At 43.9% G+C, this 23,475-nt stretch overlaps 1 protein-coding gene across 2 annotated transcripts in view; it reads left to right on the top strand.

The window, feature by feature from the left end:
- The window catches only part of SHROOM3 (shroom family member 3), a 155,392-nt gene that overhangs the window by 36,529 nt on the left and 95,388 nt on the right, over positions 1 to 23,475 (top strand). The window contains exon 1 of one of the 2 annotated variants that reach the window (XM_069978175.1): positions 14,832 to 14,849. The exons of the other annotated variant lie outside the window; for it this stretch is intronic. The gene's annotated coding sequence lies outside the window, so the exon portion shown is untranslated. Of the gene's footprint in view, positions 1 to 14,831; positions 14,850 to 23,475 lie in introns of those variants that run through there. 2 annotated transcript variants of the gene reach the window in all.

Raw genomic sequence — 23,475 nt, 5'->3', positions numbered from 1 at the left:
CAATGACTTTTTTGCCAGTACCCATAACCTACTCACTCAACAAATCTTTTTTTAACCACTTTTGGCAAATCTGTATTTATTTACCATTCAGTTTATTGCCATGACTGTGAGTATTTCAGTGGATTAGCCTTAACGTGTATCAGTCTGTCACTAGCTTATGCCTTTTTTCACCTTGGTTAGCACCCTGCAAACTCCATCACTGTGTTGGCTTTACCTATGGTCAGCTGCAGTGTGAATGCAGAGTAGCCTCTGTGCTGACTCCTATACACTATATAGTCACTAAAAACATAAAAAACAACATCTGGCAATCCTACCTCACTGTAGCAAACCTTCAGAAGTTCCCAGACCATGAGCATTGCAACATGTAAACCCAGTGTTTTCTCTGGCCACAAAGTCTGCACATTGCACAGGCTGTTTGTCTCCTGTTCCTGCTCGCTCATCCCATTTGACCCCTCCCCCTCCATGGAATATAATGGGGCATTGTAATCTCGTCTTCACTTTGCTTTTCTGTAATGTTGACGCTTTTTCTTGAAAATGAAAAGATAAGTGAGGGGAAGGTGGGAAAACAGTCCTGTAAGAACAGAAGGAAGGAGTTTTTTTTAAATTCGCTTGTACTATTGATTTCTGCAAAGATGTTTTAGACTGGTCTCACACAGGCTTAAATTTTAGCGAAAACTTTTAGCTGAAAGTCAATGGAATTTTATAAAATGCCTTACATACTTTGGTATTTTTGGAGGCCAGAAAAACGTCTCAAAAAAGCTGTGTGTTAAGCCACCCTCAAATAACAGTTACAAATTAAATAAGATTTTGGTATCACCATTATGGTGGATTTTGAACCTGTTCTGGAAATGAGTATAATAGAAGTACCTTTATTTATTATTTATTTATTATTTAATTAAGGGGAGGGTGGTTTCTAGAAATATACAATAATAGCAATAGAATTTGCAGAGTTGTAATTTATTGAGATAGACCGGCTGTTGGAGAAACATCTTTGATAAGATGTTCAAATCTGTTTATAAGCTCTAGAAACTAGAAGATTTCCTTCTGTATAATTACTTATGTTCATAGTTGTGTTATTAAGTTGCAAAGCTAAAGAGAATTTCATTGTAGGTTAAAAAACCCTCTTCATTTTATAGTTTTTTTTATTTACTTTTCTTTTGAATACTTGCTTATGCGTCTCTTATTATTGGAGATAAGCAAACTTTTCAAAAGTTTAATTGGCAGGTTCTCCAAAATTTGAAGCAAAGTTTGGGTTCGTTCCAACTGAACCTTAGACAATCCGCATTACGGTTCAGCAAGTTCGCTCATCTATTTTTACCTGTCCATGCTTCCCTGGTGTCGTCCTTCACAGGGCCCTGGTACCCCCCGCAGTCGCCTCCAGCCTGCTCAGCCAATCACTGACTCAGACAGAACAGTGACACGGCCAGTGATTGGCTGAGTGAACTGTCATTTGCCGAGACGAGAGTGACAGCCCGCTTAGCCAATCACTGGCCACGGTGCTGACCTGTCTTAGTCAGTGATTGGCTAAGAGGGCTGGAGGCAGCTGGAGTCACTGGAGACCCATAGGAGGAGACCAGATGAGTGCAGACAGGTGAGCATACCCTTTTTTGTGTGCGTGTGGCCGCCATCTTTAAAAATTCATTACAAATGTTGCACAAAGCAAGTTCGTAACAAAGTACAAAGTTCATAAAAAATCTCGGTTCATTAGACTCAGTTTTGCTCATCTCCAAATATAATAGATTCCACATTTTCTCTCATAAGGTTTATTGAAGCCAGAAATCAAGATATAGATAATATTCAAAATGTTATATAAACATGTGCACACCTACAATAAATTATTAAAAACTGATACTTTATTGCACAGAATAATACAGTTATAGGTCAATTAGACAAAGTTAAAGGGAATCTGTCAGCCCTACATCCTACTATGGGATGGATATATTGTAGGATAGCTGATGAGAAGAGAAAGCAAACCATACCTGGGTAGTATCAAATGCCTGTGATGTATTTTCCAGCTTAAAAGAGAACTTTTATTTAAAAATCTCAATTTCCCCATTACTTATCAGCTGCTGTATGTCCTGCAGGAAGTGTAGTGTTCTTTCCAGCCTGACACAGTGCTTACTGCTGCCACCTCTGTCCATGTCAGGAACTGTTCAGAGCAGTAGCAAATCCCTATAGAAAACAATTTCTGCTCTTGTCAGTTCCTGTCACGGACAGAGGTGGCAGCTTAAAGTACTGTGTCAGACTGGAAAAAAATACTCCATCTCCTGCAGGCTTGAGATCTTTTAAATAAAAGTTAATTCCTAATCTATAGAACTTTCTGACACCTGTTGATTTGAAAGAAAAAATCTTCACCAAAGCACCACTTTAAGTATCTAGGAGGTGCTAAGCCACAGCATGCAAGCCTTCTCCCTCCCACATTGCTCGTAGAGTCAAAAGGCTTAAAAAAACATGATGCGAATAATAACCCAAAGGTTGAGGAGGGACATGTTAAAAACCACTATAAATTTAAAAGAGTTAGATAAGGTTTAGAAGGGAAGCACAATCAAGAGGGCACTTCATAAGGTTAGTAGGGGGAAAGATCAGCAGCAATGTTATAGAATTGTTTCACTAAAAGAGTAGTAGATGCTTGGAACAAACTCCCAGCAAATGTGGTTGGTAAATCTACACTAAGCATATTGTTGGCAATAGCACTGTGTTTTTTTCAAGAAACAGCACTACACTTGTCCGTGGGCAGTACCTGATAAGGACTGCAACTATTTTACCAATTTTCCATTTGCTTGAGAAAGGCCCGTGACTTATCATACGGGCCGAAACGCGTTGCTTGTTCTAATAAATACTCAACGGAGTTATGCCTATGTGACAGCCTTTGTACACTACTGTACCTTCGTCTTGGATGCTTACCTGTGCTCTCCCATCAATGGGGTCTCTTCAGTCCTGCTGATCCTTTGTGGTTCACTACTTCGTGACCAATTTTCCATAGTAAGAGCTAGTCCACCTAAGTGCATTTTACAAGCCTGCAGCCTTTATTAGCAACATGATCTTGCAATGCAGATGGCTATTTACCAGATATTGGTCAGCAATGTATATACTAGATACCGGTGTCAGGCATGTTAACTGTAACTACATAGTGAATAATTTAGAACCTCCTTTATCTTGTAACACTATTAACACTGCCCCTTCGACTCGTGATCTACAGTAAATCCCTTACTCCTTATGTTTCCTCTTCTCACATATAACTAATGACCCGACATGGGGCCGTGCAAGGCTGAAAATGAGCGCTGAGTAGCAAGATCAGAGGACGTTTACAATGTCTTTACACATCACAACAAATTGAGCCGCCGAGCTGCCCTAACAATCCTTGTATCGTTCATGCGACTATGGACACTGACAGCACAGATATGCATATATCCGTGCTGTCACCAGTTTCCAGCAGTGCCTACATACCATCAGTTTGATCTGGCATCCCACTTTCCAGTTCTCCCGTCCTGCTGTCCCATTCGGTTCTACCATCCTGCTTTCCTCCAGCTGTCAATCATTTTGGAGGAGACGGCATCCTGAAGAGAGAGCAGGATGGGAGAACCGAATGCCGGATCACACAGCAGCGCGGGATGCACTGCTGGTGATCTGGAAAATGATGACACGAATATATGTATAGCCATACTGCCAGTTCCCCTTTGCTATCGGCCTCACATCCCCAGTTCACACAGGAAGATGTAAGACCGATTGCAATAAATTCTACTGGAATCGAAAAAATGCGATCAGCCGAGGATCGGACATTTTCCTACTTGTTCGCTGATTGCTGTCACTTTTACACGGGCCAATTATCAGGAGCATTTCTAGCAACACTCCTAGCCGTTAATCGTCATGTGTCAAAGGCCCTTTACAAAACTTCTTTTTGGCTATGTTCACATAACATCTTTTTATACACAATAACGGACGTTGTTTTAAAATAATGACAGCTGTCAATAATGTTCATGATCATTACTTACGGCCGTCATTGTCAAACAACGGTCGTTATTTTGCCGAAAAATTACATTGTGTGAACATAACCGTGTACTCATTTTATCCAAAGCATAGGAAGAAGAGGAAGTCTGAAGTAGAGGAGAGGTATTTATGACTGTAGAACAGTTGTAGAAACTGCCTTAGTAGGAAAAGGTGTGGCAATATAAGCAAAATGAACTCGTCTGTGCCTAGCTCACAGAAGGAGAAGGACATTTGTTACACATTGATGCCAAATAAAATGAATCTGATTGTAAGCTCTTATAGTCGGGAAAATTTATTTTGTTCTCATTGCTTGTTAATTTTTGTTTGGTGATTTTATTATTTGTAGAGTACCTCCACCACTTCACAAGCAATTTCACAGGTCTCATACACATTTGCAACACAAAAGTTTCCTCTTATGCTACAATGTGATTACAATAGTGTCAACCATCCCAAAGCTCTGTGCACACAGAGTACGTGGTAAACCCTCGTAACCTGTGTTCTGGATACGTAATACCATTTCTAGATACAGTAAAAGTCAATGGCTAACTTCACAGTACGGGATTTTGCGGCCATCATTGCCAACAGACATCAAAAAGATGTCCGATATTTGCAGATGACGGCTATAATGATAATGATCATCTGCAAATATCGGACGGCTTTTTGATGGTCGTTGGCAATGATGGCCGCAAAATCCTGATGGCCGCAAAATCCAGCAGTGTGAAATTAGCCAATAAGCTATATTTTTTTTACCTACATGGATTTAGAAGTCTGCATCGAAAGAAATTTGCTATGTATAAAATATGGCATATATTCCCTTGAAAATAATGGGACAAGGTTTGGGCAAGAAATGAGTTTGGCATTTTGGCACAGAATATAAACCGATTCCACTCTCACAGCCACATGAAAACCCATTATGTGAATGGAGAATTACTGTTTGTTTGTTTTTTGTTTGTTTTTTTTTAAACGATATTTTATTAGTGGCTTATGTAATATTTGAACATTCATATTGAAAATTCATTACATATTCAAAAAGAAAGTCGCTCACAGGCAACAAAGGATTGTATGTTTACAATATCATACAGATGAGCCTTTGTAATGAGAATTACTGTTAAGGTCTGGTCATGGCTATGTTCACTCATAGTATTTCCGTCAGTATTTTGGTCAGTCTGTTTTTTCAACTAAAACCAAGAGTGGACTTAAAACACAGAAAAGCTATGTTCTCACTTTAGGAACATATCGAAAAAGATGGCCTTCTTGTAATATAGATGGCCATCATTACTAGCAGCCATCTTTCTTACAAGATGTCCGTGTTTGCCGAAGTGTAACATACAACTCTTTTTTCTTTCCAACTGTTCACACATTGTTATATTTTCACTCAAAATTACAGTCATATTTAGTATTTACTGAATATTATGCATTATTTAAAAAAAAAAATAAAAATTATATATATATATATATATATATATATATATATATATATATATATATATATATATAGTCAAATGGTCCCTTATCCAGTGGGTGTCAGCTGCTTATTTCAATATTGACTTTGATGGGTGATGATCCCTAGTAGACTGTTATCTGGTTTCTACATGCATTCTTTCACTTACATTCCACTTCCTCCAGTTTACACGTGTACACTTCTTAGCTACCATATTCAGAGATAAGCATCTATTTGTTCTTGAGAAAGTTGTTATAAATGTGTAACGTCTGGGAGAGCACATGGCGGTTATACTTCAGGGCCACTCGTGGTTTCTTACTTTGGTCACATGTGGCTGGAGCGGACACAAGGTGAGACACACAAGGTATTCCCCAGAGCAGTCACAAAGTTATCAATAAAGGGCTGCACTAGTGTAGTGGTATAAGTCCTAATACTGTGACTGGCTGGTGGATTGGAGGGCACCCAAAATGGTGTGGGTGCAGATGGTACCAGACACAGTGAGACGAAAAGGAGGTACAATGGGTACTTCACTAAGAGACTTGAAATACTTCCAACAAAATAGAATCTTTAAACTCCCAATTCTGGTGGCATAGAGTTAGAGTTACCTGTGTCGAGGGATTCTGCTGATCAGAATGTGTGGCTAGTCCTTAAAGGGAAACTGACAGCATGAATATGCATATCTGAATGCTGCCAGCTTCCAGTTACCTATTTAGCCAGCATTGTGTGAATACCTTTATTTTGGTTCTATGTTTCTGTTATATTGCTTGCACCTGCCTTGCGCTCAGACCTCGGTCTCCAGGCCACCTCCTTTGAGAATGATTGACAGCTGGATCATCTTCGGCTGTGTGTGATTTCAGAGCAGCCCAATGCACATGTGTGAACAGGCCGACTATTTAAACAAATAACACCAAAGTCACTAATAACTTTATATCTCTATATTCTTAAAGGGGTTAACTAGGATTTGGCCAACATACATGCTTTTTTTCCAAAAACAGCTTCACACCTGTCCTCAATTTGTGTGTGCTGTATTTCTGCTTGGAAGAAAGCGGTTAAGTTTTTCTAATCTTCAATAACCTCTTAGAAATGTATTTTTTCTCTAGAAATTGCACCTTTCTTGTCCTTAGTTTGGATGTGGATTTTGCAGCTCAGTTCCACTGAAGTGAATGGAGCTGAACTGTAATACCACACACAACCTGAGGACAGGGGTGGGGCTGTTTTTACAAGATAGTAGCTGTGCTTTTTCTATCCCCTTTAAGGTTGGCAATTGAAGTAATGGCACTCACCAATAGTAGCAAGAAGGCAATTTGTAATTATGACAAACTCTCCTTGAGGCTACAAACCCACTTGGCGGGTCTGCAGCGAGTCCCCTTGCTGCGTATTTGCAGCGAGACTCGCTGCAGATCCCGGCCCTATACTTTTAATGGCAGACAAACACGCAGCAGGGATGTACATCCCTGCTGCGAGTTTGTCTGCAGCCCACCCCATTAACCCCCCGGCCGTCGGAGCTGATACTTCACCTGATCCCGGCTCCAGCGGTTCCCGATGTCTTCAGCAAGCCGGAGCGGGGACAAGGTGAAGTATATGCTCCAGCCAGCCGCCCGCAGCCCCGGGCGCCCGATCACCCCCCCCCCGCAGCACTGATCGCATGCCCCCCCGCAGGCAGCACCGATCGAACGCCCCCCGCAGCACCGATCGCACGCCCCCCCCCCCGCAGCACCGATCGCACGCCCCCCCGCAGCACCGATCGCTTGCACGCCCCCCCGCAGCACCGATCGCTTGCACGCCCCCCCCAATCGCGCCCTGGCCGCTCGATTGGCCCCCGGCAGCACCAATCGCCCCCCTGCAGCCCCCATCGGGGGCGTGCGAGCGATCGGTGCTGCGGGGGGGCGATTGGGGGGGCGTGCGATCGGTGCTGCGGGGGGGGGTGATTTGGGGGGGCGTGCGATCGGTGCTGCGGGGGGGGGGTGATCGGGCAGCCGGGGCGCGATTGGTGCTGCGGGGGGGGGGGGGGGGCGTAAGATCGGTGCTGCGGGGGGGGGGGGCGATCGGGCGGCGGGGGCTGCGTGCGGCTGACTGGAGCATATACTTCACCTGGTCCCCACTCCGGCTTGCTGAAGACATCGAGAACCGCCGGAGCCGGGATCAGGTGAAGTATCAGCTCCGGCGGCCGGGGGGTTAATGGGGTGGGCTGCAGACAAACTCGCACAGCAGGGATGTACATCCCTGCTGCGTGTTTGTCTGCCATTAAAAGTATAGGGCCGGGATCTGCAGCGAGTCTCGCTGCAAATACGCAGCGAGGGGACTCGCTGCAGACCCGCCAAGTGGATTTGTAGCCTGAGGGTCTGTTCACATGTGCAGACTCGCTGCGTATTTATAGCTGTGAGTTTCTCGCACATAAATCCACAACGATACTGATTGCTATCAAGTCAATGTATGTGTATTCTCGCTGCGTGTTTGGTGCGATTTTTACATGCAAGTTTTGATTTTCACAGGCAAGTTCAACACCACAAAAAACGCAGCTACTTTCATGCGAGTTTGATGCGAGTTTTATGCAGCGAGTCTGTATGTGTGAACAGAACCTAAGGGTCTGTTCACACGTACAGACTCGCTGCGTAAAACTCGCACAGAACTCGCATCAAACTCGCATGAAAGTAGCTGTGCTTTTTGTGGTGTTGAACTTGCCTGTGAAAATCATGTGAAAATCAAAACTCGCATGTAAAAATCGCACCAAACACGCAGTGAGAATACACATACATTGAGTTGATAGCAATCAGTATCACTGTGGATTTATGTGCGAGAAACATACAGCGATAAATATGCAGCGAGTCTGTACGTGTGAACAGACCTTAAGGAGCATTGTTATCCCTGGGACCCATGATAGGTCTCTCAGTAGCCAGCCAACACCCTGCTCTGCACTGATGAGGGACAACAAACTTGAAACAGCTGTCTGAAGATGTTTTCCTTTGGGAATAATTGGCATACATCTCAGGTCAATGTTCTGAGACTCCCAAATAGAGTGAGACTTAACTTGAAGGGGCATTGGGCATCTCTTTGCCCAAGAGGTGTGAGATCCTTTCTTCCCTAAACTGGCAGTTGACATGTTGGGTATGTTCATATATTGCGTATATGAAACATATTTTAGCAAACTTGCTGATTACACTCTGCTGCAGGTTTTTTTTTTTGCATGAAACTGCAACATCCCATTCTCTAAAGGTTGGGTTTAGATTTGTGTTGGATGCACCACTCTACAAAAACGGAGCTGAATGATCCATAGCCCAACAGGCACCGATGGATCTCAATAGATCCCACTGACTTTAATAGAGTTTGTTGGGTTCTGATCTGGTGTCCATTTACTTAGCAGGATTTCAGCAGGAAAAAGATACCGCTTTCAGCAATTTTTTGTCCTGTCAGGTGCTTCAAGATAAACACATTCTATGATGGAGCTCTAACAGGGCTTTAACTGAGTTGTGAACTCACCCTTAGCTGCAGACCATTTACTTGTATCATATAATCCCCTTAAAGGCTATATTCACACACCAAGAGATCGTCGTCATTTGGAGTCCAATCATAATGATTCTGCAAATAACAGATGTCATTTTGAAATAATAGCCATTATTTAGACTACAAACGACGGCCATCCTAAAAACCGTTCATCAAACAGCCAAAAAAATAGGGTAAACGAAAATATTCAAAAAGTGATATTACCTTCTTTTATAATGTCCGCAAGATGGTTTTCACTGCCTATGAACTGTGAAGAAATAGCAGCTGACCAATAAAGCGTTGCAACTTCTCATTTTCAGGTTCACCTGTAAATATGTCTATCATTTTCAGCACTCGTCCCACCTTAACCTTTATGTTGAGTAGACCCTTTCATCTAGGGTTTTACGTACATCGGCGGTAATTGGCAGGACTACAAACATCATTTTCAAAGCCTGTATAGAAATAGCTCCTAGAATAAAATTGGACTTTGATTATTTAACAATCTACAATCTGGACGGAGAAGTTTTAAAGGAGAATTGTCAGAATACATTAGAAAAATACTGGCCCAGATTTACAATTGCAAATGCAGCTGAATTCTCATCCCATCACATCACATCTACTAGTTGTAGAGATTAGATGGTTTAAGGCTATGTCCCCACAACATCCGCTCTTGGCCTTTAATTCATAATGACGGCCGTGATTGTATAAACAACAGCTGTAATTATAAAATAACGGCCTTTATTTGGCCTCAATCGGCCAAAAGAAGACGTTGTGGGAACACAGCCTTGGATATAAAAGCAGTGTAGGAAAAAGAGGAAATGTATACTCACAACAGTCTCTGTTGTCAGTAGAGCTTACAATCTAATTTCTCTGTTTTAGCAAGCTTATTAACCTATCAGCAGGGGCATAGCTAAAGGCTTTTGGACCTTGGTGCAAAACATTCAGCTTTGGCAACCTGCCCAGACACCATCTCTTTATGGCCATCAGCCATGTCCAGTCATAAGTTTCAGCAGCATCGCTAGCAGTGTTCCCTCTAAGCTATTACCAGGGCTCTGGCACATCTAAGCTGGCCAATACAGAACCACATCAAACAAATATTAAAGCGAACGTACCACAAGATATACTAAATAAAGATGTTCATACCAATGCGCTGCCACGCACCTTGTAACGCTGCCGTCCGTTTCTCATTATGCCGCCTGGTTCCTAAAATCTGTATATCTGCCAATGTCTGGTTTGGTGTACAGGAGGCCGGCACAGTGACCCCAGGGCACCAATATCTCCTCTTCTCAGTGACGCACCAGCCAGGGGACAGGCTTCATTCTGAGGATGGTGCATCACTGAGGGGAGACCATTAATATGTACACAGTAGCGCCAGTAAGATGGTATGCAAATCTTGATTTAGTATAGCTTAAGGTACAGCACTCAAATAATTATGATTGTTATTTGTCTAGGATAGTGTAGGGGTTACAGTCACTTAGGGGGAGATTTATCAAACATGGTGTAAAGGGAAACTGGCTCAGTTGCCCCTAGCAACCAATCAGATTCCACCTTTCATTTTCCAAAGAGTCTGTGAGGAATGAAAGGTGGAATCTGATTGGTTGCTAGGAGCAACTGAGCCAGTTTCACTTTACACCATGTGTGATTAATCTCCCCCTAAGTGACTATAAGAGTGACCTTAGATGAGTGAATCGCTCATCTAAACAAAGTGAAGCGCCTAATTTGATATGCGCTCTGCTCATCAAGCCGCCGGCCTTTCAGCGCTGCTCCGCTCCCTGTAGCTCCACCCCGGGTGGCAGGAAAAAGCTGGATCCAATCCTGGGAAAGTGGAACAATTTTCCCAGGGTTGGATTTAGATTTTCCCGGCATCCTGGGAGGAGTGGCAGGGAGCAGAGCAGGGCCGAACGGCCAGCGACTCGATGGGCGGAGTGCAAATCAAATTAAGCGCTTCACTTTGTCTAGATGAGCAATTCACTCATCTTTAATAGTCACTATACCTGGAGGTTAGTAAGGGTGCGTTCACACGTACAGGATCTGCAGCAGATTTACATAGTTAATACGGTTGAAAAAAGACACATGTCCATCAAGTTCAACCAAGATATCCGCATTTGATGGCCCAGATTTGATGGTGTGTTCAGTTATTTAGTTACATTGATATAAAATCTGCTGCGGATCTGCCCCATCAAATCTGCTGGGGATCCTGCACGTGTGAACGCGCCCTAAGAGTGGGTTCACACGTATTGTACCGCAGCGGATTTCACATTGCGAGTTTGCAGCTAAATCCGCTGCGGATACCTTCTCAGTCACGTCAATGAGATTACATACTCTCAGCGGGATTGTCATTCCGCTGTGAGTATGTAAAAGGCAGCCCCCTTAACCACCCATGGCCTGGGTACATACATTACCGGGTCCCTGCTCCGGCTTGCTTCTGTCGCTCCCAGCATCGGGTGGGGCAGCGCACTGATTGGCTGATTTCGGGAGCCCCCCAAAGCAAGCTGGAGTAATGTATGTACAGGGCCGCAGGGAGGTTAAGGAGGCTGACTTTTCCATACTCGCAGCGGGATGACAAGTTTGTCATCTCATTGAAATGACTGGGAAGATATCCGCAGCGAATTTCGTTGCAAACTTGCAAGGTGATATCCGTTGCGGATACGGTATGTTTGAACCCGCCCTAAAGGAGATAATGCTAGTAAACATGGTAGTCCAAGGGCCCTAAAAGATGGCCCAAAACCATCTGTAAATCAGCGCTGATCTTGGTGACCGGCACTTGTTCATAGAGCTCATTGCTAGCTTAATTACTTGGTATTCCTCTTTAGCCAATAATGGGCCTGTGTATGAGGGCCCTGAGGCGCTGAAGGGGTTAGTGTGAGAATCCCTGGTGGTCTAGGGCAGTGAGGTTAATTTCATGTAATGTAACATTTAATATTTAACAATGAAGCTTAAAAAACAGGAAATCCACTGTAGACGCATCTGACAGAATGGAAAACATTTACATTTTTCTTCTCTCTCACCTACGTTTGTTCTCTGCGAAGCTTATTTCTGCTAGCCAAAATATGTGTTAGGTATGTAGAAGTAACAGCCAAAAATAATACGTCTGAAATATAGTTTATATTTTCTCTGATGAATGAGAATCACTCGCTGGCATAGGCTGGCTGCTTTCCCAGTATTTATAATAGAAATGTAAAATAACCTGAGCTCTACGATAGACGGCAGCACGCAGCAGATGGAATCTACCTTGTAATTACCGGCTATAAACATGGTCGGCACACATTTATATCTGGGCTTGGTAAAAGCAGCTGGTTCCTAGAAACTGACAAATTTATAGGGTACTGAGTATATTCTTCATGGGATTTAATAGCAGCTTATAGCTAGGTGTGCTGGTAATTATACCAGTCTATAATTGTACATAACACATTCCTATAAAACATCATGGTGAAAACTACTTAGTAGTATAATACTTTAATGGTTGTGTTATATGGTCATACGAGATTGGGGAGATGACGGAATGTATATATGGTAACATTAAGAAATAGATTGCTAGGAATCCTTTTTGATACTAAGAAGCAGCAGCAGCGAGTAAGAGAAGGCTAGGTACATGAAGTCTATGTGTGAAGAAGAAGTTACCTTGTGTTTGCTAGCTAATGTGACTTGTTCAGATTGTCTGAAAGAGGTAAAGAGGTGTTCCAGAGTAAAATAAAAAAAAAAGTTTATTGGTGCCATTTAGATTTGTAATTTACTTCTATTTAAAAAATATTAAGTCTTCCAGTACTATGGACTATGTCCTGCAGGAAGTGGTGTATTCCTTTCAGTCTGACACATTGCTCTCTGCTGCCACCTCTGTCCATGCCAGGAACTGTCCAGGGCAGGAGAAGTTTCCTATATGGATTTGCTACTACTCTGGACACTTCCTGACATGGAAAGAGGTGGCAGCAGAGAGCACAGTGTAAGACTAGAAAGAATACACTACTTTCTGCAGGACATAAAGCAGCTGAAAAGTACTGGAAGGTTTGAGTTGTTTTTTTTTTTTTTAGAAGTACAGTATTTACAAATCTACATAACCTTTTGATACCAGTTAATTTAAGAACATTTTTTTTCTCCAAAATACCCGTTTAATAGAGTGGAAGGCAGCTACCAAAAACATCTCTTACATTGGAGGACTACATGGACAAGCCATTGTTTTTTGGGGGGAAATATGTAATGTTTAATGTTATTTTTTAGTTGTTCACACAGTTTTTCTTTTTTCACCGTCCTTTCACCGTTTTTATTATTAAATTTAATGGACTTTTCAATTAAAGACACACCCAACGGCCAATCAGTCCACCTGAATAATGTACTAGCAGCCGTCATTGCCAGGGCCGTCTTAACAGCATTATGGGCCCCTGGGCAGAGGTGCGAATTGCCCCCCCCCCCAACCGCCGCCATCAAATCCCCCACATCTTTGCATATAGTGCCCCCCATAGTAGCCAATCGCCCCATATAGTGCCCCCCATAGTAGCCAATCGCCCCATATAGTGCCCCCCATAGTAGCCAATTCCCCCATATAGTTACCCCATAGTAGCCAATCCCCCCATAGTAGCCATTGCCCACATAGTAGCCAGTGCCCCCAATAGTAGCCAGTGCCCCCCATAGTAGCCAGTACCCCAATACTAGCCAGTGCCCCCCAAAACAACAAACCAGTTACTCACCTGTCCGGCGGCCCCAGCAGCTCCTCTCCCGGCAGAGCGCCACTCCCGTCATCCTCCGGGCACAGGCAGCGGGGTACAGAGAGACTGCCTGTGCCAGAAGTGTCCGGCTGCACAACACATCCAGGACACAGGCAGCATCTCTGTACCCCGCTGCCTGTGCCCGGAGGATGACGGGAGAGGAGCTGCTGGGGCCGCCGGACGGGTGAGTTCCTGGACCGCCCGCCCCTTCTATCGCCGCTCAGCTGAGTCAATCAGAAGCCCAGGAAAGTGCTGCTCATTGCACTTTCCAGGGCTTCTGATCGGCTCAGCTGAGCGGCGATAGAAGGGGCGGGCTGAGCGGCAATAGAAGGGGCGGGCTGAGCGGGCTGGGCGGGCTGGGCAGGCGGAGGGGGCAATACAGGGGGCGGAGGGGGCAATACAGGGGGCGGGTGGGACGGCTTCTATGCTCAGCACTGCTTGGGAGCCGTCTTCGCTTTATAGGACGCACTTAGTTTTATAAGTGCGTCTTATAAAGCGAAAAATACAGGTCACAGAGGGCAGGGGCCCCCTAGGACGCAAGGGCCCCCGGGCAGCCGCCTACCCTGCCCAATGGATAAGACGGCCCTGGTCATTGCACTGACAGGCAGCCAAACAGCGAAATGACGTTAGTCATTTTAAACTTAAAAAACGGAAAGGAAAAAAATGTTGTGTGAACATATGTCTGAACATGGCCTAGAGTAGCATTTTCTGTATAATCAGTGTTAGGTTTTGTTCCCACAATCTTTTTTTGGCCATTTGAGTCCAAGTAACGGTTGTTGTTTGGATGATCATGATGGAATCAAAGTATAAAATTGTTACAATGACAGTGGTCTTGGATTAGTAACCTATTGATCAATGTGCACTTACCACAATGCTTTCTTAAGTATAGATTTATTTGTAACTCAAGCTGAAACACAACCCCATCTGTAGCCATGTCATTATTGTAATTCTATCCCTAGAGAATGGCTCCAGTTTCCTGTAGCATTTTAAGAAAAGATCCCAATGTCTCCATCCGCTTTTCTCATAGCTAATGGCTGCAGTTATGGGAGTCAGGATATGCTGATTCATCCTCCTCCCTGTACTCGTACTCCTTGATTTAGAGAAGTCTTCATAGGACATTTTCATAAACACTTCATCTTTCATCCGGAGACTATGACTTGAAGCATGGCTGCTCCCGCCACTGCGAAGAAATTATCTTGCTGGGGAAGCTACAGGTGTCAGGGCAATATCTTTCCCAAGAGGTAATGCTATAAACTCAAGTATATGTTCCCTATTAGATGACATTCTTGATTTGTTGTGTGTTTTACAAGCATGCAGCAGCGTTATTTTAGCGTACTATTATTGCTAGCGGCTGTATAGTTGTACATGATGGTGCGAGTTAGCTCTCCTGCTGCTTCATTCTTCTGTTTAGGAGTCAAGTTTTTTGCCAAGAGATTGTTTTCCTTTCTTCTGTGTGCTGTATACTTGAATCAGTCAGCTGCCCTTGGTCTTGTATCTTTGACACTGAGGCGTTGTTGTCTGCATGAGACAGTACATTACTGCTCTCCCCAGCTCACCCCAGTGCCAGATCCGCTCCCATAACTTCATTCTTGGAAGGTTTTTGAGTCTCTAGGGAGATAAAACACGGGCAACATTTGCTCTTGCCTGAGCAATTTCAGAAGGCATTCAGACTTGCTTTGTTAATGTTGTTACTAAAGGTGGGCAAAGGGGCATGAGAATTTCTTCTCACTGCCTATAAATGTAACATCACAATGTTATTCCTGTCTATAGGGAACATATAAATATACAGTGTTGTTTTTAGCAAGGAAAAGAATTATCCTTAATGTATATGTATTTATATTATTAGCATTGTTGTTACTTTTGATTGCTTTTAGTATGCAACTGTTGAATTGGTTGCCCCACCATTGAAAGCTACCTTGTAAACATCTTGTACACCTTTCTTTCAGATCAACTGCTTTCAGAAAGTTCTATATATTTGAAATTTAATTCTATTTAAAACTCTCACATCTTCCAGTACTTATCAGCTGCTGTAAGTCCTGCAGGAAGTTATGTATTCTTTCTATTCTGACACAGTGCTCTCTGCTGCCACCTCTGACCATGACAGGAACTGTCCAGAGCAGTAGAGATTTTTTATTGGGATTTGCTACTGCTCTGGACACTTTCTGCAGGACATGCAGCAGCTGATACTGGAGTAAGTACTGGACTTGAGATTTTTTTTTTTTTTTAAGTAGTTTACAAATCTGTATGACTTTCTGGTTCCAGTCGATCTGAAAAAAAATGTAGTCGGAGTTCCCCTTGAATCCACGAATGCTAAGGCAGCTAGATTTTACTATGGATCGGCATGTGAGACACCATAGTTCAGGGTGCAATTTCAATTATTATGTTTATTGCTTGGATCATTACAATCTTGAAAATACCATGTGTTATTTTACACTTTTACAGAATAAATCCACATTTTATGTAGTCCTTCTAAGTCATTTAGTCCTTCTAAGGGACTTCACAATATGATATAGTATATATGGTATAGTGCTTTGACATACTCAGTATACGCTGCTACACTGAGAGATAATAATAAAGGTGTGTTATGCCTGGGGCCCTTTACTAGGCCTGTGGCTGCTAGGTCACATTTGAGAGTTACCAATGGGTGACGGTGGGAGCTGCCTTCCTCTGTCAGATCACCTAGATGCCATGGTCACTACTGACCATTGCATCTGAAAGGTTACACTCAGGGGCTCAGCTAAAGGCTGATGGGCCCTGGTGCAAAATTTTTGCTTGGGGCCCCCCATCTCACCCGATCAGGCAAAGTCCTATCTAACGTTATATCCAATTACTCTAATGTGCCACCATGTTTTAATGCCCTGTCACTGCCTCCACCTCATGTACTACACTACTGCCCCCTATAGATAATGGACTGTACTGTGTCATTGTCTAATCATTGTATTCCAATCTTTGACTCTACAGCTGAAAAACTACAACTCTCATCATGAACTGCCAGTTGGAAACGATGGGGGTTGTAGTGCTGCAACCTGAAGAGCCACATGCTGCAAAACTACAACTCCCATTATAAACTGTCAGCAGGGCATGATGAAGTTTGAACTTCTGCAACCTGGAGAAGTCACCTGATATCACCTGCAGTCCTATGTAACACCACAGATAACAGTGATATCCCTCTGAGTACAGATCATGTAGTAGATGTCACCTGCAGTCCTATGTAACACCACAGATAACACAGTGATATCTCTGAGTACAGATCATGTAGTAGATGTCCCCTGCAGTCCTATGTAACACCACAGATAACACAGTGATATCTCTGAGTACAGATAATGTAGATGCAGCACAAGCTGGAGCTCAACGTGGTAAAGATACGGCCATAGGACATAGCTTGGGCCGCCAAGGCAGATGTCTGGAGGAGGGGGCGCTGGTACTTGCTGTCATCTGATTAGGTAAGAGGCCCAATCAGATGACAGCATGTGCCAGCGGGCGCAGAGGGACAGATTAGCGCAGTGCTTCCCAACCTTTTTCACCTCGGGGCACCCCTACTAAATGATGTTCTACAAAATAAGAAAACCGTCATACAGTGACTCACCGGTGATGTCTTCTTTGATCTGAGGCGTCACTTTCCCTTTTCCTCTTCATCCGGCCCAGTCCTCCATGATGATTCCTTCCAGATACCAGTTTGGTGTAATGTGCAGTAAAGTGAGTAGGAATGTGGGATGCCCCCTGTATGTAGGATCCCCTGCTGTGCCCCCATGAGCTAACAATGGCCCCAGAGATGCCCCCATACAATAATAATGCCCCCAGAGGTGCCCTCATGAGCTAATTATGCCCCCAGAGGTGCCCCCATGAACAAATAATGGCCCCAGATGTGCCCTCATAAGCTAATAATGCCCCCAGAGGTGCCCTCATGAGCTAATTATGCCCCCAGAGGTGCCCCCATGAACAAATAATGGCCCCAGATGTGCCCTCATGAGCTAATAATGCCCCCAGAGGTGCCCTCATGAGCTAATTATGCCCCCAGAGGTGCCCCCATGAACAAATAATGGCCCCAGATGTGCCCTCATGAGCTAATAATGCCCCCAGAGGTGCCCCCATGGACTAATAATGCCCCCAGAGGTGCCCTCATGAGCTAATAATGCCCCCAGAGGTGCCCCCATGAACTAATAATGCCCCCAGAGGTGCCCCCATGAACTAATAATGCCTCCAGAGGTGCCCCCATGAACTAATAATGCCCCCAGAGTTGCCCCCTATGAACTAATAACGCCCGCAGAGGTGCCCCCATGAGCTAATAGTGCCCCCAGAGGTGCCCCCATGAGCTAATAGTGCCCCCAGAGGTGCCCCCATGAACTAATAATGCCCCCAGAGGTGCCCCCATATACTAATAATGCCCCCAGAGGTGCCCCCATGAGCTAATAATGCCCCCAGAGTTGCCCCCATCAACTAATAATGCCCCCAGAGGTGCCCCCATGAGCTAATAATGCCCCCAGAGGTGGCCCCCATGAGCTAATAATGCCCCCAGAGGTGGCCCCCATGAGCTAATAATGCCCCCAGAGGTGGCCCCCATGAACTAATAACGCCCATAGAGTTTCCCCCATGAACTAATAATGCCCCCAGAGGTGCCCCCATACAATAATAATGCCCCCAGAGGTGCCCCCATATACTAATAATGCCCCCAGAGGTGCCCCCATATACTAATAATGCCCCCAGAGGTACCCCCATACAATAATGATGCCCCCAGAGGTGCCCCCAAGAACTAATAATGCCCCCAGAGGTGCCCCCATACAATAATAATGCCCCCAGAGGTGCCCTCAAGAACTAATAATGCCCCCAGAGGTGCCCCCATACAATAATAATGCCCCCAGAGGTGCCCCCATACAATAATAATGCCCCCAGAGGTGCCCCCCAAGAACTAATAATGCCCCCAGAGGTGCCCCCATACAATAATAATGCCCCCAGAGGTGCCCTCAAGAACTAATAATGCCCCCAGAGGTGCCCCTAAAAAAACAAACATCCTACTCCCCTAATCCGCGCTGTGGCTGCAGGCAGCAGCTCTCCTCCTCCTCTTCGGGCTCCATCTTGCGAGCCGCAGGGACGGGACTTCCGGCAGGCGTAATGACGTCACATCATCACGCCTGCCGGAGAGGTCACGGCCCGGCCTCCCATAGGCTGCTGGTATGAAGTGCCGGCAGCCTATGGGAGAGAATACAGGAGGACGACGCTGACAGGTCCTTCTCCTGTATTCTGATCGCTGTAATGTTCCGCCCGCTCACTGTGCGGGCGGAACATCAAAGCGATCTGTGCATCCCGAGAAGCTGCGCGGCCGCAGCTTCTCGGGATGCTTAAAGTGACAGTGTCACAAGTGGCAAGGGGGGGCCGTGCGGGCCCCCCTAGCGTAGGGGCCCGGTCGCCATGGCGACCCCGGCGACCCCTATAGCTACGCCACTGGTTACACTGATTTGATGTTCCTCATCTCTGATGTTTGCAGTTGCAGCAGGGCCGCAGTTGCGAGAGGAACATTAGGAAGCATGGATAGGTAGGTATAAACGTTATTATTTTACATAAGGCTCAGGCTGCAAGAATATCGCTATCGATATATACAGCCCTTGTTTTTGTTGCAAATCAGCAACAATGGCCATGATTACTACGGAACTTACGTAGTGTTAACATAGCCTTAAAGTGTACCTGTCGTTATACCTTGCTTTCTTTCACATCTACTGTTGATTTAGATTTTGAAAGTTATAACGACAGGGACACTTTAATTCTTTTCTGACATTTCCTGTCCATAATGTTGAGAAATGAGTATAGTGTGGACCCGGAAGCCCATAAATGCAGCCGACACCCATCATCACCAGCTGAATCTGGAGTTTATTCTGATCTCACCCATTTGACTCTCTAAATGAAGCAGTCAGTCATATCTAGGCAATTAGATCCTTGTGGTCCTTTCTTCCTGATCGGTTGAGGTGACAGCCAGAGGCCATCTTAGTACTTTTAGTATACCCTGCCAAATAGAGTAGATGGATTGCAACATGCTGCTTTACTGAAGTGTGTTATAAAAGCAATTCATTGTCCAGGCTCGCAAGGGAAACTGTAGATAGACTTCTGTTATTGAACTTATCCTAAACATCGTAAAAACAAAAAACTCTGCAAAATGGGCTTGTATTTTATTTTCCCTTTTATGCCACAAAATGCCTTAAAATTGCAGCCGTCCAAAAACATTAAAAAAAAAGCTGCGTGAACATAGCCTTATAGCGATAATTGGAGTTGAGCACACTTCGGTTTAGTTCAAAATGAACAGCACTAAAACAGTTAACCAATTGCAGGCATTCAGCTATTTTAGTGTGGTTTACCAAGTTCGCTCATAACTGACGATGCTCCCTCCAATGTCACCTGTTAGTCGCAGCTGTCTCCTCTTCCTGACTGAGATTAGAGTAACAGCCCACTCAACCAATCACTGGCCATGGTGCTTTTCTGTGATTGGCTGAGCGGGCTGGAGGGAGCTGCGATCAGTGGGGGATACCAGAGACCCATAGGGGGACACTGGAGGAGCACACACAGGTAGGAATAGGCTCTTTTTTTGTTTTCCGTGTGTATTAGAATGTGTAGCAGACATCTTTTCAAACTAAAGCCATGTTCACACGCTGTATGAGACCGGTCATTCCGTGACCTGGACTGGTTATGGAACGGCCGGTCTCATTAAAGATCATCCCGGCCTGTACTGCAGTACCAGCTGGATGATCTCTAGCTCCGCAGAGTTCTGATGCGGGCGAATTCGTGCGCGCCCGCATCAGAACTCCCCACTGCACACTATGGAATGTGCACTGACAATGAATAACGGCTGCAGAAAACTGACATGTCAGTTTTCAGCGGCGCCGCTAGGGATCCCAGCCAGAGCGTATACTTTATGTATACGCTGCGGCCGGGATTCCACAGAAGGCAAGGTAACGTATATTTCTGTATTAAGTACAGCCATTGTTGCAATCGGCAACAACAGCTGTATTTTTACGAAAAAAATATATGTTGTGTGAACATAGCCTAACTTTGCAAAAACTTTTTGCAAAGTTTGTAACAGTTCTCTATTCGTGAAGTTTGGTTCACTCTTTTCTAGTAATAATGGTAGGTAAACATTATGAATTAAAGATCGTAGATTAAAAAAAAACATTACTTGAAAGTTTCTCCATAAACCGCTATAGAATGTGATGGAACAATAGGATATCTAAAAATAGAACCCTACTATTAAAACATTTCAATATTTGAAAGTAAAAAAAGAAAATTAACTGAGAATAATGGTGAAGATGGAAAAAAAAAGAAACCCCTCTATAGTTACCTCTGTCATATGAGCGTTTCTGAAATACATCATACTTTTTCCAGCCGGAAGGAGTATCATATTTGCCCTAAAAAGCACAAATTAAATAGTAAGTACAACAGGAGATATGCTAAGTATCAATGATCTCTCTGGTTGTAAATAATCATTCCATACGTCACTGCCCACATGGGAGTTCCTTGCAGTCATATCAGAAACTGAACGCCTCAAGAGACAAAGGTGTGTGAGAGACTAGTTCTATAATTAGTAATAGAAATTCAATATCTGAAAAGGACCATTCTGCATTATCAATGGCGCTTCTTCAAGACAATAGGGATTAACCATTGTTGTACAAGAATATTATATAACATTACATTACACCTCCTACAAAAGATCTGTCATCTGCAACTTTAAGAAATGTCTGGAGGGGACAGTCTTGAAGATGTGCCTACCGTATCTATATCATTATTTTGTTATATTTGCATGCTGCTTATGGAGATTGCCTATTTTTCTGGAGCTAATATTAAAATAACCATAGAAGCCTATGGCTTCATTCACACCTTTGTGATTTTTCATAGATTTTTCAGGACTGCATATTATGCCACAATCGTCATCCGCATTGTCCAAAGTGCATCCATAGTGCATTACTCCATGTGGAGAGGTTAGACAGCATGAGTCAGATTGCAGGCCTTAGGGACTGATTGTATTGGTTCAGTCTCAACAGTTTAAATATTTTTATTGTGTTTGGGGACTTATTTTTCTTGCTATTGAGATTTATATAATAAAGATAATGATCGAGATTTATCAAACTGGTGTAAAGTAGAACTGGCTCAGTTGCCCCTAGCAACCAATCAGATTCCACTTTTCATTCTTCATAGACTCTTTGGGAAATGAAAGGTGAAATTGCTAGGGGCAACTGAGCCAGTTCTGCTTTACACCAGATTGATAAATCTCCCCCTTAATTCTCCGACTATAGTTGGTGTGCCTTGCATTATATGACATACACTATGCTCCCAGTAAAGGAACATTTCAGGCAAAGGGGCCATCTTGTCATATAGAAAGCCGCTAATAATGATCATGATCTATAAAAAGAGATGACCGCCTTCCCCTGATATGTTTTCGAGGTGGGAACATAGCCTTAATATACAGTCGTACCTTGGTTTAAGAGTAGCTTGCATTGAGAGTGCTTTGCAAGTCTTCCTCACCTTCCAAATCATAGTAGATCCACATCAGGCTGGGGCTTGCATCAGGGGACAGGACTGTGGAGGTAATCTTTTCATAGCTGTAACCCCTCTCTCCCCAGACAATGAGCACTGAACGTATGTGCCCTGCTCATTCCTGTTTCCCTCGTGTTTCCCATCCTCTGCATTCCTGCTATAATGTACACTCTGCTATACACACTGCTGCTATAATGTGCCTGCACTTACACTCACACTGCTGTATAGAAAAGTTTATGTCACTGTCCTCCTGCACAGCTCTGTGATTCTCACTTCCTGATTGGTCCATGCTGAACACACATCCTTCCCCATTGCTGTCATGTGACCACACAGACCTCCGACAGCAGCCCTGCTTCTCTATTCTAGCCTGTTGTACTATGCTACTGTATTATGGGATCAGCAGTTCCATCCTGTATCTACAAACTGCTGCTGTTTCATCAGGTTTATGCAGTTACTATGCTGTACATTATACACCACATGCTGCCTGCTATACTGTACAGTAACTTATAATATGACATATTCAGCTGCGTATAAATGTTTGTTTCATTTGTTTTACATGTTATTCAGAATTTTTAAAAAAGCATTATTTTTGAGGTGTGGAACCAATTGTCTGCATTTCACTGATTTCTTATGGGAAAATTAGCTTTGGTTTAAGAGTGATTTGGATTACATGCACGGTCCTGGGAAGGAATTATGCTCATAATCCAAGGCATCACTGTATTATACCAGCTGTTCATTCTTCAGCGCGGAGAGAGGAGGCGCGTGAGCCTCCCATAGACTCCCATTATGGCATGATGGCTGGTGGGATTCCGCCAGTTTTGCTCCGTGTGAACGGAGCCTATAGCTTGCCAGTTTTCACAATGTCACAGCTGCAGTTACAAAATCTCTACTTGAAGTAGTGCATGCAATGCATTTTACTTGATGCTTTGTGATTAATGCAGACGTGGGTTGTTGAGCATTCAAGAGACGTGGCATTTTTGACAATCTTGACCTCAGGAAAGGTGACTTGCTCACATTTTGTGCTCAGCCGGTTTCTAAAAATGCATAGTCAAGGGTGCTCGAACACCCAGGAGGGCATTATTGTGAACTGAGTATGAATGTATGGATATACTAGAAATGTTTGAACAGTTGAGGTCTGACTGCTGGGACCTGCCCTTGTCTCAGAGAGAGTGCTCTGCTTTTTTGGTATTTCCTATTCTTTATAATGACAGTGGCAAGCTAAAGGAGACCAGCCAATCTACTCAGAATTGTTGGTGTTTTGGTTGAACCTATCCACTAAAATATTTATAGCCTACTCTAGCAATATGCATATGCTTATGCATATTCATAATGAAGTCCTAATGGGTCACTGAA

This window comes from Dendropsophus ebraccatus, chromosome 7 (assembly GCF_027789765.1).
Source record: "Dendropsophus ebraccatus isolate aDenEbr1 chromosome 7, aDenEbr1.pat, whole genome shotgun sequence".
In the NCBI taxonomy this organism is placed as follows: Eukaryota; Metazoa; Chordata; class Amphibia; order Anura; family Hylidae; genus Dendropsophus; species Dendropsophus ebraccatus.
The sequence above is the reverse complement of the archived record's forward strand: the minus strand, read 5'-3'. Positions and strand labels throughout refer to the sequence as shown.